The sequence below is a fragment of the Podarcis bocagei genome, assembly GCF_964188305.1.
Source record: "Podarcis bocagei genome assembly, chromosome: 18".
Classification (NCBI taxonomy): Eukaryota; Metazoa; Chordata; class Lepidosauria; order Squamata; family Lacertidae; genus Podarcis; species Podarcis bocagei.
The window spans coordinates 2,785,474-2,800,939 of NC_138144.1; the positions used below are offsets into that span (position 1 = coordinate 2,785,474).

Sequence of the window (15,466 nt, forward strand, 5' to 3'; positions counted from 1 at the left end):
ACTTTGACGTGCTTTCGAACTGCTAGGTTGGCAGGAGCAGGACTGAGCAACGGGAGCTCACCCCGTCATTGCGGGGATTCGAACCGCTGACCTTCTGATCGGCAAGTCCTAGGCTCTGTGGTTTAACCCACAACACCACCCGCTTCATATTTAGACCACCCCATTATTCAGAACGAGGAGGACCAGAACCTTGGTACTTGTTTTTTAATGGAAGTGACAAAGCTCACTGGTAGACCATTCTGCCTTGCATCTAAAAGGTCCCAAGCTCAACCGGCAGCATCGCCAGTTAGAACTGGGAATCTCACCCCCCCCCCACCTGCAAACCTGAAGAGCTGTTGCCAGTCAGGGTGGTAATAATAATTATACCTCACCCTGCTTCTTGGGAGAAAAGCAATGACAAACCTAGACAGCATCTTAAAAAGCAGAGACACCACCTTGCCAACAAAGGTCCGTATAGTTCAAGCTCTGGTTTTTCCAGTAGTGATGTATGGAAGTGAGAGCTGGACCATAAAGAAGGCTGATCGCCGAAGAATGGATGCTTTTGAATTCTGGTGCTGGAGGAGACTCTTGAGAGTCCCATGGACTGCAAGAAGATCAAACCTCTCCATTGGGAAGGAAATCAGCCCTGAGTGCTCACTGGAAGGACAGATCCTGAAGCTGAGGCTCCAAGACTTTGGCCACCTCATGAGAAGAGAAGACTCCCTGGAAAAGACCCTGATGTTGGGAAAGATGGAGGGCACAAGGAGAAGGGGACGGCAGAGGACGAGATGGTGGGACAGTGTTCTCAAAGCTACCAGCATGAGTCTGACCAAACTGCGGGAGGCAGTGGAAGACAGGAGGGCCTGGCGTGCTCTGGTCCAGGGGGTCACGAAGAAGCGGACACGACTAAACGACTAAACAACAACAACAGCAATACCTCACCCATCTGGCTGGGTTTCTAATAACCTTCAGAGTTCCCAAATCTTTACAGTATGCTACAGGTGCTTTTCAAAACTGTTTTCCAGCCATTGAACCCTGAAACAATTCTTCGGAACCCTCTGTTTTGTCTCCTTCGATTCCTTCAGATTTTTTTTTTTTTGGGGGGGGGTGAAAATACAAAGATCTGAGTTTTTTTATCTAAAAAAAACCCCATGTAGTAACCAGTCATGATCTGCAGGGGGTGCAGTTTCCATGCATTGAGGAACAAGGTCCCAATTTGCAGGGCAGGGGAAAAGCAGATCGCTCTTCTGTGGAGCAATTAAGCAGAGGTTAAGGAATTATTGTGAACAATTTAAATTAACGACCTTAATAAAGGTGAGTGGACCTGGTGAGATCAAACATTGCTTTTTAAACAAAAAACAAAAACAAAAAAGCCAGAGAATTTTTCTTTAATGTGCCTGGCAAATTATTATTCCCCTCCCCACCCCAAACTCTGCAATGTGAAGCTTTGATTTCCACCCCGCTCTCATTCCATTCCATTCTGCACATTAAGGCTCAAAATATGAAATCTATTAATTGGACTGATTTAACCAACCTGTCTATTGATGGCGGCTGTGATCCTATGGGGAGCAAACTGCACTGAACAGTTGTGGGGCTTAAGAAGGTAAAGGGACCCCTGACCGTTAGGTCCAGTCATGGACGACTCTGGGGTTCCGGCCCTCATCTCACTTTACTGGCCGAGGGAGCCGGCGTACAGCTTCCGGGTCATGTGGCCAGCAGGACTAAGCCGCTTCTAGCAAACCAGAGCAGCGCACAGAAACGCCGTTTACCTTCCCTCCGGAGTGGTACCTATTTATCTACTTGCACTTAGACGTGTTTTCGAACTGCTAGGTTGGCAGGAGCAGGGACCGAGCAACAGGAGCTCACCCCATCACGGGGAATTGAACTGCCGACCTTACGATCGGCAAGCCCTAGGCTCTGTGGTTTAACTCCCAGCGCCACCCGCGTCCCGCCCCTCCCCCAGTAACATGGTTGCATGCTAATGTCAGTAACCTTGATTGACATTGAAAGAAAATAGCTTCATAATCAGGGTGGCTGATGTGATTGGCATGGAAATGCCGTTTACCTTCCCGCTGGAGCGGTACCTATTTATCTACTTGCATTTTGACATGCTTTCGAACTGCTAGGTTGGCAGGAGAGCAGGGACCGAACAACGGAAGCTCACTCCGTTGCGGGGATTCGAACTGCCGACTTTCCGATCGGCAAGCCCTGGGCTCTGTGGCTTAGACCACAGCTCCACCCGCTTCCCTTGTTGTGGGGCTTACCTCTGAGTTAAAAGCAGGAGTCGCACAGTAAGGCTGAAGGAAGCCCTGCATTCAAATCCCATGGAGCTCAATGGAACTTGTTTCTGGGTAGACATACTTGGCATCATTAGGAAAGGGACTGGGGTGGGGTGGGGTGGGGTGGAGTGGAGTGGAGTGAAGAAGGCCAGTATCATATTGTCTTAAGAATCTGCTGCAGTGTTTGGAAGAAGAAAATCAGAAAAGGTCAGTCAAAATGATCTAAGGAGATGAACAAAGTCCCCATGAAGAAATATTGCAGTGTCTGGAACTTATTTAGAATTGTAGAGTTGGGTGGCGATGAAAGAAAATCATATGAAAATGATGTATAGATGGTATCTAACTCCAGTGAAATTAGCAAAAATGTACAAAGCAAAAGAAAGTAAGTGTTGGAAATGTAAAACAACAGAAGGGACATTTTTTCCATATGTGGTGGGAGTGTAAAATTGGAAAGAAACATTGGGAAATGATTTATAATGAAAAGAAGATATTTAAAAAACAAACCAACCAGAAGCTTTCCTACTAGGTATTACCAGAGTGGATTTACCAAGATCACTAAAGAACTTATTTACGTATGCTACTACGGCCGCATGAATATTATTAGCACAACATTGGAAAGAAGGTTGGCAAGTTAAATTAATGGAATATGCTAAAATGGCAAAATTGGCAATGAAACTGAGAGGAAGAGATGACCACAAATTTAAGGAAGATTGAAAGGAGTTTATTGCATATATTCAAAAGCAATGTACTCAGATTAATACATTGGCAGAATTTCAATACTACTCGTAATTTAATTTTGGATGGACAATAAGTAATACAATGGTTTATAACTTTGCAATGGACATGCAGTGTGTTGATAAACAGTGGAACCAAGGAAGGGACTAGGGGAAGTCAATTTGTTTTGTTTTGATAGATATTTTATTTTTGTTTTTGGAAAATTAATAATATGCTAATTGTAGAGTTGAAAGGAACCCCCAAAGGTCATCTAGTCCAACCCCATGCAACGCAGGAATTCGGTAGGAGAAAAAGCGAGGAGGAGAGGATGTGATAGTGTGAAATGATGCCTGGCTTGCAGAAATTAGAGAGAAAGAAGCTTCTCTCCCTTTATCATAACGCTAGAACTCCTAGACTTGCTGGAAGACCTGGGGCAGGTGAAAGAAAGTCCTTCACATAGTGCATCACTGAACTGTGGCGCTTGCTCCCGATTTGGGCGGCTTTAGAAGAGGGCAACATCAACTTCGTTGGACTGGTCATGTTGTGGAGATGCCTGATTATCATCTTCCAAAGCAACTACTCTATTCAGAACTTAAAAATGGAAATAGTAATGCTGGTGGTCAACAAAAGAGGTTTAAAGACTCTCTCAAGGCAAATCTTTAAAAATGTAGTATAAACACCGACAACTGGGAAACACTGGCCTGCGAGCGCTCCAGTTGGAGAACAGCCTTGACCAAAGGTGTCGTGGGCTTTGAAGACACTCGAACTCAGGACAAGAGGGAGAAACGTGCTAAGAGGAAGGCGCGCTTGGCAAACCCTCACCAGGATCGACTCCTGCCCAGAAACCAATGTCCCCACTGTGGAAGGACGTGTGGATCCAGAATTGGCCCCCACAGTCACTTACGGACTCACTGTTAAGACCGTGCTCATGGGAGGCAAATCTTACTTGGCTACGAGGGATTGCAGAAGAGGAGGAAGAGAAAGAGGAGGAAGATAACTGAAGGCAGCCATGCTCCTGAAGGCCAGTTGCATTAGGAACCACAAGAAGGAAAAGTCTCTCCTGTGTTCCAATCCTGATACCCGGTTTCCCACAGGCCACTGTGAGAAGAGGATGCTGGACTTAGAAGGGTCGCTGGTCTGAACCTGCAGGCTCCTTACGTTTGACATACGTCTACGCTTCTTTTAAAATCAGCTAAGACTCTAGTCCTCATTGTTCCGAACAGAGAAGCCCAGGGGGCCGAATCGCCCCCATTCCTGTCCTAATAAATCGTAGCAACGAAATCTCCCTTCCCTCTTTGCTTGGCTTTCTCCGCGGCTAATTTCCTGCCGAGCTCTTGAAGCCAATGGCTTCCTAATTGCTTCATCTCTCGCGTAAAAAGGAGGAGAAGGAGAAGGAATCCTTCCATTATAACTCATCCTATCGGAGACCCTCCTTTCCTTTGTCGCGGCCTATTATCGCCACGTCGTCTTTCGCTCCCTCTTCTCCCTTCTCAATCCGCCCTGCTCCTGTCCCGGGTTCCGCTCGCTCGCTCCGGAACGACTAATTAGAAAACGGGCCCTGTCTCGGAAACCCTCGGCCGCAAACGACAAGTGGCGAGGGCTGGAAGAGAAAAAAAATCAATTTTACAGTTACAGGAGCAGAATGAATGGAGGCAGCGCGTTAAGAACAGGCACAACAGGCAAGAGGGAGAAAGAGATACCTTTGCCGGCATGTTGAGCGCGCTAAGAGGGGCAGCTGTGCGGAATCGGGAGACATTGGTGCAGCCAGGCACAGGCCGGCCCTATCGTGAGGCAAAGTGAGCCGGCTGCCTCGGGTGGCGAGTTGCTGAGGGTGGCAGCAGCCCGTTTGCCCTCGCAGTGGCGTCCCCAAAAGAATAATGGGAGCTGTAGTTTAAGGGTCCTCCCACAGCTATAATTTCCAGAGTGGCTTAACAATCAGACCCCTTCATTGGAAACTCTTTTACACCTGCCCTTTCTTCTTCTTCTTTTTTAAAGACTTACTTTTCTCGCAGGGTAGATTTCCCTCTTAAAGTTGGCCTATAAGGTGGTACCTTGGTTCTCGAACTTAATCTGTTCTGGGAGTTCGTTCGACTTCCAAAACCATTTGGAAGCCAAGACACGGCTTCCGATTCGCTGCGGGAGCTTCCTGCGTTCAATCGGAAGCTGCGTCAGACGTTCGGCTTCCGAAAAGCATCTGCAAACCGGAACACTCACTTCTGGGTTTGCGGTGTTTGGGAGCCTATTTTTTCAACAGGTACCACTGTATTTACATTTGTTTGAAGTCCACTTAGTCATGCAGATTCATTTCAGCGGGTTCTACTCTGACTAAGTTAAAAGGTAAAGGATCCCTGGACGGTTAAGTCCAGTCAAAGGCGACTCTGGGGTTGCGGCACTCATCTCGCTTTCAGGCCTAGGGAGCCGGTGCTTGTTCACAGACAGCTTTCTGGGTCATGTGTCCAGCAGGACTAAAACGCTTCTGGCGCAACAGGACACCTTGACAGAAACCAGAGCGCACGGAAACGCCGTTTACCTTCCCACCACAGCGGTACCTATTTATCTACTTGCACTGGCATGCTTTCGAACTTCTAAGTTGGCAGAAGCGGGTGGCACTGTGCTCTAACCACAGAGGCTCTTGGGCTTGCCGATCGGAAGGTCAGCGGTTCAAATCCCTGTGTCGGTTCTGAGATCCCACCGTTGCTCTGTCCCAGCTCCTGCCAACCTAGCAGTCTGAAAGCACACCAGTGCTAGTAGATAAATAGGTACCGCTGTGGTGGGAAGGTAAAAAGCGTTTCCTCACTTCCTGCTTTTAGCTGTCGGGGTTGATTCTACCAACGCTGGCTTTTCCCCAGATCCCTCTCAAAGTGTGGGTGAGTGCACTTTAATGTTGGCTCAGGGCTGATCCCAGGAGTGGGGAGAGACGGCACGAGAGCAAGTGGCCTCCAGAACACTCACTCAAAAATCCAGAGAAGCCCAAAGACCTAGATATAGATTGGTGGCTCCTGTTCCAGAACAATGGAAGTGAATTACGGGGAGGAAAACCCTCAGCTCTGGCACGCGGCTTTTTGTCTCCAAATCCATCTAGTCCAGCGATTACTTGGGATGGAGGAGAGATTTGATTCAGCAGGCACGGAAAGCCGAATCGATAAAATTTGCACCTCCTGAATCAACCCGCAAACCTGAACGCAGCCGGCCTCCGAAATCTGTTCATCGGCCACGTTTTGCAGTTCCCCAGCCAAGTAACGTTTCCAAAAAATGCATAGGGCGAGGGCAAAGTGTGCCCGAAAGTGAAAACATTTATAAAAATCATAATGTACAAATGTGCATAATGCTGGGGGAAATTGCTTTGCAAAAATGTGCACCGTTGTCAAAACCTGCAAACAACAACATCATGCTGTTGAATTTGCTGAAAATTCTGGGAATTGTTTTTTTAAAAAAAAAACTGGCAAATCGCTGCAAAACGTGGAAAACAGATTGAAGGTTGGAAAAATGAGAGACTGACAGATCTTTCCATCCTCGTTGCACAGTTATGAATAATTATTTTTACATTAATTATTACATGGTCATTTAAAGTGCACTTTTGATGGCCTCCCAGCACCCCAAGGCTGCAACTGCTGATGTTCCCTGGCTAGCTGAAAAGTACTGTATTTTTCACTCTATAAGACGCACCAGACCACAAGACGCACCTAGTTTTTGGAGGAGGAAAACAAGAAAAAAAACATTCTGAATTTCAGAAGCCAGAACAGCAAGAGGGATCGCGGCGCAGCGAAAGCAGCAATCCCTCTTGCTGTTCTGGCTTTTGGGATAGCTGCGCAGCCTGCATTCGCTCCGTAAGACGCACACACATTTCCCCTTACTTTTTAGGAGGGGAAAAGTGAGTCTTATAGAGCAAAAAATACGGTATTTAGGGGTGCATTTGGGTTGCCAACACCTCCCCATCCTCTGAACTAAGTTCCACTGTTCCGACTGCCGCTCTCAAGGCATAACTCTCCCGTTGTTTTTTTGCTGACAGCGGAAAGGCAGCGTTTCCCCTGAGGGACGAGATATAAATGCTTCTGGGACGCCCAGTCCATAAGAAAGAGATTCTCCCGCCCTCAGCACTCACTCCCTCTTCCCTCCCCACGATGGATGGTGGCTGCGTTGCGTAGTGAGTGCTTAGAGAACCTCCTAATGTACTCGCCGCCTTGATTGATTTCCTGGAGCAGCTCTCCTCTCTGGCTCTCTGTAGCACCACAGAGAAGCAGTAAATCTGGGCCGGCAAGACAGCGCACTTTTTCCGGGGCCTGCTGCCGATGCCCCGTGGAACTACAGTGAGTCTTTTGCAAGCGCATGCACACATCAGAAAAGCTCGGGGCTGGATTTAGGTTTGATGAGGCCCTAAGCTACTGAAGGGAATGGGGCCCTTTATATGCCCAATTGTCCTTTGTCAACAACAAATGGTTGCTGTTTTTTGTGTTGAATAGATGCGGGTGGCGCTGTGGGTTAAACCACAGAGCCTAGGACTTGCCGATCAGAAGGTCGGCGGTTCAAATCCCCGCAATGACGGGGTGAGCTCCTGTTGCTCGGTCCCTGCTCCTGCCCACCTAGCAGTTCAAAAGCATATCAAAGTGCAAGTAGATAAATAGGTACCACTCTGGCGGGAAGCAAAACGGCGTTTCCGTGCGCTGCTCTGGTTCGCCAGAAGCGGCTCAGTCCTGCTGGCCACATGACCCGGAAGCTGTACGCCGGCTCCCTCAGCCAATAAAGCAAGATGAGCGCCGCAACCCCAGAGTCAGCCACGACTGGACCTAATGGTCAGGGGTCCCTTAACCTTTTACCCTTTACCTTAAGCTACTGAAAATAATGGGGCCCTTTCTATGTCCAGCAGTTTTTCTGTTGAATAAATGCTATATGGTAATTAATTGATCTAATAGGTATCTCAAGCCATTTGCACTTGTTGCCCTGCAACCAGTCGATGCAGAATGTAGGCACCCTATATATAGAAAGGCGCAAAGCAGTGATATTTTAGGGAGCAGGCTAGCAGCTGGGGCCCATTTCTCACATCACAGGAGCCTAACACAACACAAAACAGTTGCTGTATGTAGCTTTTATTTGTTTTTTATCTTATATTTTAGAAATGTAAAGGTAAAGGTAAACGTACCCCTGACCGTTAGGTCCAGTCGTGGACAACTCTGGGGTTGCGGTGCTCATCTCGCTTTACTGGCCAAGGGAGCCAGCGTTTGTCCGCAGACAGCTTCCGGGTCATGTGGCCAGCAGGACTAAGCTGCTTCTGGCGAACCAGAGCAGCGCACGGAAACGCCGTTTACCTTCCCGCCGCTGACTTTCCGATCGGCAAGCCCTAGGCTCTGTGGTACCACCCTGAGCTACGTTACAGCAGATCACCTTCTTGGGATGCAGAAGGTCTCAGGTTTCCATCCAGGTATGGCATGGGAAGACGCCCTGTCTGAAATCCTGGTGCCAGTCAGTGCAGGCAATATCCACGGTCCGACTCAGTAAAACGCAGCTTCCTAAATCCTCCTATTCTAACATGCCGGTGGTCTCCCGGGACCCCCGACAGACATGCAGCGCTGGCTTCACAGCTCTGTCCTCTTGGCAAGGTGTCACCCTTTTCATCTAGCTATCCCGTAATGAGTCCTTTCTTTCAAGTCTCCTTCCTCCTAATTGGAAGGGAGGGGGCAGGCATCCTTGAATCATCCTTCTCTCTGTGACCCTGTTGCTGCCCCTCTCCCCATTCCCTCTCTCCTTGGAAATGGTCCTTCCGTCTCTTCCCCAAACCCTTTAATTATTCCAGGTTCTGAAATCTCCATTCCCACCTGGGGGAGGGGGGCAATTATCCAAAGATCTGGTTGCTTGGAGCTGTAATTCGCAACTTTACCCTTCTGGGTTCAATCAACCGGGCTCTGGGAATGGGAAATGAATTTGTCTCTCTGCGTGTGTGTGTGTGTTTGTGTGCGTGCGTGCGCAATGAAAGCAACAACAGACTTGCGTTAAAAAAACCCGGGGTGCTTCCAGAATATTTGTCTGCTGACGATTCACATCCTCCGTTTGTTTACAAGGAGATTAATAATAATAATTTTTTATTTATACCCCGCCCTCCCCAGCCAAGGCCGGGCTCAGGGCGGCTAACAACCAATAATAAAAACAAGTTGATTAAAATACAACTTAAAAACAAGATTAAAATATAACATTAAAAATACCGAAACGTTAAAATATTAAAATGCAGCCTCATCACAGGAGGAGAAAGGAAAAAAGAAAGAGGGGGAGGGAATCAAATTGGCTCCAAGCCAAAGGCCAGGCAGAACAACTCTGTCTTACAGACCCTGCGGAAATAAGTCAGATCCTGCAGGGCACTGGTCTCATGAGGCAGAGCGTTCCACCGGGCCGGGGCCAGTGTTGAAAAGGCCCTGGCTCTGGTTGAAGCTAATCTAACTTCCTTAGGGCCCGGGACCTCGAGGGCGTTGCTATTTATGGACCTTGAAGCTCTCCGTGGGGCAGACCGGGAGAGGCAATCCCGTAGGTACGAGGGTCCTAGGCCGTGAAGATGCGGACTACTTGTTTGTTGATCTCCTAAAGTTTATACGCTGCTTGATTGTAAAACAACAACTGCAAATCGATTTACAAAAAAAGGACAAAACAATAAAATTAGCAATAAGAAAAATTAACAGCAATCATTTAAAATCTATAAAAAAATATTAAAAATTGTCCAGTAGCACCTTGGAGACCAACTAAGTTTGTTCCTGGTACATTTTGACTGCGTCAGACCAGCACAGCTACCTACCTGAATCTAGCAATCCTCTAAGATTTTCTAAAAGTTAAAACAGACTAGAAACATACTATAAAACTTGTCGATTTTCTAAACATCTGAGTGGGCTTGTCCTAACAGAAATGTATGTACAGTGATACCTCAGGTTACATACGCTTCAAGTTACATACGCTTCAGGTTACAGACTTAAAAGAAACGAGAGCGAAAGCAAGCATGCTACATATCTGACAGTGATCCGTGTCTGGTTTATGTTGCGCCGATGTACCCAAAACGGCTCTCTGTTGTTAGGTGACAACGCAGATGACAAAGACATTTGACACCCCCCAATAATATAAAAAAGGGGGGAGATGACAAGGAGCAATTAGAAGGTGGCAGAGCAAAGGGAACACAGAGAGAAAGCAGTTGACTTTTTACATAGATCTCCTAAACCTAAAGGAAAGCTGGCAGGATATTTTAAAAAGGAATATCCCACAGACTCAGCTTGTTGTCTCAAAGGCAGTGTCTGTTTTGTGTGCAAGTGGGTGGAGTGTTGGAATAGGACCTGGAAAATGAAGCCGACTGGGGAACGCCCTCCCATCAGGTGTCAGGGAAATAAACAACTATTTGACTTTTGGAAGGCATCTGAAGGCAGCCCTGTTTAGGGAAGCTTTTAATGTTTTAATGGAAAAGACCCTGATGTTGGGAAAGATGGAGGGCACAAGGAGAAGGGGACGACAGCGGACGAGATGGTGGGACAGTGTTCTCGAAGCTACCAGCATGAGTTTGACCAAACTGGGGGAGGCAGTGGAAGACAGGAGGGCCTGGCGTGCTCTGGTCCAGGGGGTCACCAAGAGGCGTACACGACTAAACGACTAAATAACAAATTGTTACATGCATTGCCCCGCCCACTTTTGCCTCTGGCTCCGCCCACCACGGGCACATGGCCCCCGGAAGCTGGTCCAGAAGGAAATACGGCCCTCAGCCTGGAAACGTTTCCCCAATAAAATGCAGATAGGAACACTGAAACTCTTCTCGTCGCTTGATGCCTTTTCCTGTTGTGGAGCCTTATCTTTGGAACTCCTTGCCTCCAGATATTTTCATGTTGCCCCTCTCTAAGGAATGTCTCGAGATTGATCCGTCTCCCCAAGGCTCCTCTGATCTGACTGGTTGTTTCCCCCCAACACACACACACTGTCTCTTATCGCCTTCTTTCCCGTGTCTCCTTATGCAGATCGTAAGCCTACAGGTAGGGACTTTGTTGCTGTTTTGTGTTTTATGCTGTAGACTGGCTTGTCGTTTATTTCAGGAGTTTAAGGAAATGATAGCAATAATAATAATATAGGATAGCATTGGGACTTTCCTTCGCTGGAGGTTTCAAAGCATTGCAAATGGTTGAACTAGATGATTCTATGGGTCTATGATTCCGTGGTTGCTGCAAACAGAGATTGCAGATACAGTGGTGTCTCAGGTTAAGTACTTCATTCATTCCGGAGGTCCGTTCTTAACCTGAAACTGTTCTTAACCTGAAGCACCACTTTAGCTAATGGGGCCTCCTGCTGCTGCTGCGCCGCTGGAGCACGATTTCTGTTCTCAACCTGAAGCAAAGTTCTTAACCTGAAGCACTATTTCTGGGTTAGCGGAGTCTGTAACCTGAAGCGTATGTAACCCGAAGTGTATGTAAGCTGAGGTACCACTGTATAGGCAAGGGGTCATGCCTGACCCTAAAGAATCCCTCCATCACCTGAACTAAAGTCGTACCTTGGAAGTCGAAAGGAATCCGTTCCAGAAGTCCGTTCGACTTCCAAAATGTTCGGAAACCAGAGCACAGCTTCCAATTGGCTGCAGGGGGGAATTAAGGAGCAGAAGTCAAAGGCTTCTTCTGTTTGACTCTGCAGGAGATGACGGACGCTTTGGCTTTGCGAAAGCTCCTATTCCTGTCCTAGGAGCCAACTCCTAGGGGTCATCGTCCCCCCAACAAACTATTTGAGTGGGTTGGACCCCCCCAAAAAATTGATGGCCATTGCCATTCGAATGGTACTTGTGCACTATTTCATGTGATTCCCTGCCCCCCCCCAATATTTTCTTCAAGTTGGCAGCCCTGCTCCCTGTTCACATTATAGGAGGATGGGGGAATTAGAGCTCTTTGGCTCTGCAAAAGCCTGTCTTCCTGGTTGCACTGCAGGAGATGTAGAACAAGGTAAAGGTAAAGGACCCCTGGATGGTTAAGTCCAGTCAAAGACGACTATGGGGTTGTGGTGCACATCTCGCTTTCAGGCCGAGGAAGCTGGCGTTTGTCCGCACACAGCTTTCCGGGTCAAGTGGCCAGCAGGACTAAACCGCTTCTGGCGCAACAGGACACCGTGACGGAAACCAGAGCGCACGGAAACACCGTTCACCTTCCTGCCACAGTGGTACCTATTTATCTACTTGCACTTGACGTGCTTTTGAACTGCTAGGTTGGCAGGAGCTGGGACAGAGCAACAGGAGCTCACCAGAAGGTGCCTGTGACGGGGTGAGCTCCTGTTGCTCAGTCCCTGATCCTGCCCACCTAGCAGTTCAAAAGCACGTCAAAGTGCAAGTAGATAAATAGGTACCGCTCTGGCGGGAAGGTAAATGGTGTTTCCGTGCACTGCTCTGGTTCGCCAGAAGCGGCTTAGTCCTGCTGGCCACATGACCCGGAAGCTGTAGGCCGGCTCCCTCAGCCAGTAAAACGAGATGAGCGCCGCAACCCCAGAGTCGGTCACGACTGGACCTAATGGTCAGGGGTCCCTTTACCCTTTACCTTTGCCTCTGCCTATGCCTCCCTCACACACCTCAGCCCGACCGCTTCCTAAACCCAGTCCCCGTCAAAAACCGCCTCTGCCACGTAATCTCATAAAAGGGCCTATAAACTGCCAAGGAGAAGATGAAGATGACGGAGAGAGGGAGAGAAATGAGAAATGGGGTGGGGGTTGAGAGATTACAAATATAGATACGCAGACGACAGAGATGGAAAGTGCTTATAGGATCGGAGCAGGGAAGAGGGAGATTTATGCAGATCCAAATATTCTTGGACTCCCCCCCCAAAAAAAACCACCCCGGTTTCCTGTACACATTGGGCTGTTTGTGCATGTGAGAGAGATGGGGGAGGGGGAAGAGGCTTGGGGAGAGAGAGAGAGAGAGAGATGGAAAATGTATGGTACTAATTACGCCGTAATAATATGCATTTATACAGCTTCTTTCTTATGCTTCGGATGCGGGTTATTCAATAATTAATCGCCCCTTGTGCACGCTCAAGCACCACCTTCCTACCACTGGCCTCCGAGGCGGCGGCATGTTCCCTCGCCGAGGGCAGAGCGTCAAGAATCATCAAATATTTGGGGGGCTCCCAATGAGCAATGACCCTTTGGTGATGCTCAAAGCTGCACACCCGCCCTTGCCCTTCCAGGCTCCTGGGAGTTCAGACCTCACCTGGAGTACTGTGTCCAGTTCTGGGCACCACAATTCAAGAAGGACACTGACAAACTGGAACGTGTCCAGAGGAGGGCAACCAAAATGGTCAAAGGCCTGGAAACGATGCCTTATGAGGAACGGCTAAGGGAGCTGGGCATGGTTAGCCTGGAGAAGAGGAGGTTAAGGGGTGATATGATAGCCATGTTCCAATATATAAAAGGATGTCACATAGAGGAGGGAGAAAGGTTGTTTTCTGCTGCTCCAGAGAAGCAGACACGGAGCAATGGATCCAAACTACAAGAAAGAAGATTCCACCTAAACATTAGGAAGAACTTCCTGAGAGTAAGAGCTGTTCGACAGTGGAATTTGCTGCCAAGGAGTGTGGTGGAGTCTCCTACTTTGGAGGTCTTCAAGCAGAGGCTTGACAACCATATGTCAGGAGTGCTCTGATGGTGTTTCCTGCTTGGCAGGGGGTTGGACTCGATGGCCCTTGTGGTCTCTTCCAACTCTAGGATTCTATGATCCCAGTTGGAATGTGCCCAGACCAGTTTCCTTCACCTGAGTAACTGAATCATGGACTTGGAAGGTACTCCCGAAGGTCCAGAATCACTGCTACGGAATCCCTAATAAGTTGGCCATCCAACCTCTGCTTGCAAGGAAGGAGAGACCTTTCAAGGTCTTCCGTTCCACTGTTGAGTGGCTCTCAGAGACAGAAAGTTCTTCAAAATGTTCAGTCGGGATCTCCTTTCTTCTTTGGAGTCCATTGGTTTGCGGTTCTCAACAGAATATTGTTGTTGTTTAGTCGTTTAGTCGTGCCTGCCTCTTCGTGACCCCATGGACCAGGAAGACTCCTGTCTTCCACTGCCTCCCGCAGTTTGGTCAAACTCATGCTGGTAGCTTCAAGAACACTATCCAACCATCTCGTCCTCCGTCGTCCCCTTCTCCTTGGGCCCTCCATCTTTCCCAACATCAGGGTCTTTTCCAGAGAGTCTTCTCTTCTCAGGAGGTGGCCAAAGTCTTGGAGTCTCAGCTTCAGGATCTGTCCTTCCAGGGAGCACTCAGGGCTGATTTCCTTCCGAATGGAGAGGTTGGATCTTCTTGCAGTCCATGGGACTCTCAAGAGTCTCCTCCAGCACCAGAATTCAAAAGCATCCATTCTTCGGCAATCAGCCTTCTTGATGGTCCAGCTCTCACTTCCATACATCACTACTGGGAAAACCAGTATATAATTTTGTAAAAATGATTTAGAAAGAAAGAAAGAAAGAAAGAAAGAAAGAAAGAAAGAAAGAAAGAAAGAAAAAACTTTGTGGAGTCTACTAGCCACAATGTCTATTTCCCTCTTCCAGTGTTAGGCCTTCAAATACCAGTCGCTGGGAATCACAAGCGCAGAGGCAAAGATTTATTTTTTAAACCCAGCCTACCTTTAGGGGAGGTTGTGCAAATTACTGAGAGATGATACACCTTTGGGGAAAGCATTGCATGAAAATTTGTTTTAATTCATTAATTTAACACACTAGGAGGTGGGTGGGCAGGATTTCTCGGGGGGGGGGGAGCAACTAGGAGCTGAAACGCAACGGGTTAATCCAATGTTAGGTCTACTCACTGGAGTTAAAGAACATGATTTACCAAGATTCATTCATCCCAGTGGGTCTACTCTTGAGTCGAATTTCGCTGGAAAACCCACAAGAATCCTCTCCTTCCAGTTTCGGCCAACCTATTTTCTTTTACCGTCCTCAACCTTCCCATCTGCATTATGGGGACAATGATGCGAGCTGCTTCACAGGGTTGTTGCGAGGAAGAGCCACGCTCCGAGGGATTTTAGAACGCCCTTAGGAGAGGAATAGCGGGTTACATCTTTACTTAACATTCCCAGGAGCCAGGGAGAACCAGTTTAAACCCATTGCCTTCTTGTGTGTGTGTGCATAGCTTTGTGGTAATTTTAACCAAAGAGGGGTCAAAATATAAAACAGAAAGTGGATTTGAGAAAAGTCACTTCCCAAGGAGTAAACGCAGCTTCTGAGTAGACGTGCAATAGGGATTTGCACTGCAAAAGTAAGTGTCGCATCTGCCATGCAAATCTGTCGCACGCCCACCGGAAATCGATCCCCAGTTGACCACCCATTTTATAAATTGCAAATCCGCAAGTTGCAAACTGGCCTTTACCGGTCAGTGCCCGCTCATTACCTTTTCGGCCTCGTTTTTCAGATTTATTTGCAGGCTTTGTTGTTCTTAGCTGATTTTTTTAATTATCTTGCGTGCAAACCAACCTCAGAAGGCGGTTGATAAACCAGTGGCGATAATAAACAAATAAGTAAACGAGCGT

The 15,466-nt window shown here is 47.9% G+C and overlaps 1 protein-coding gene across 2 annotated transcripts in view; it reads left to right on the forward strand.

The window, feature by feature from the left end:
- Positions 1-15,466, forward strand: part of EFNA2 (ephrin A2) — a 256,111-nt gene that overhangs the window by 74,452 nt on the left and 166,193 nt on the right. The window lies entirely within an intron of this gene.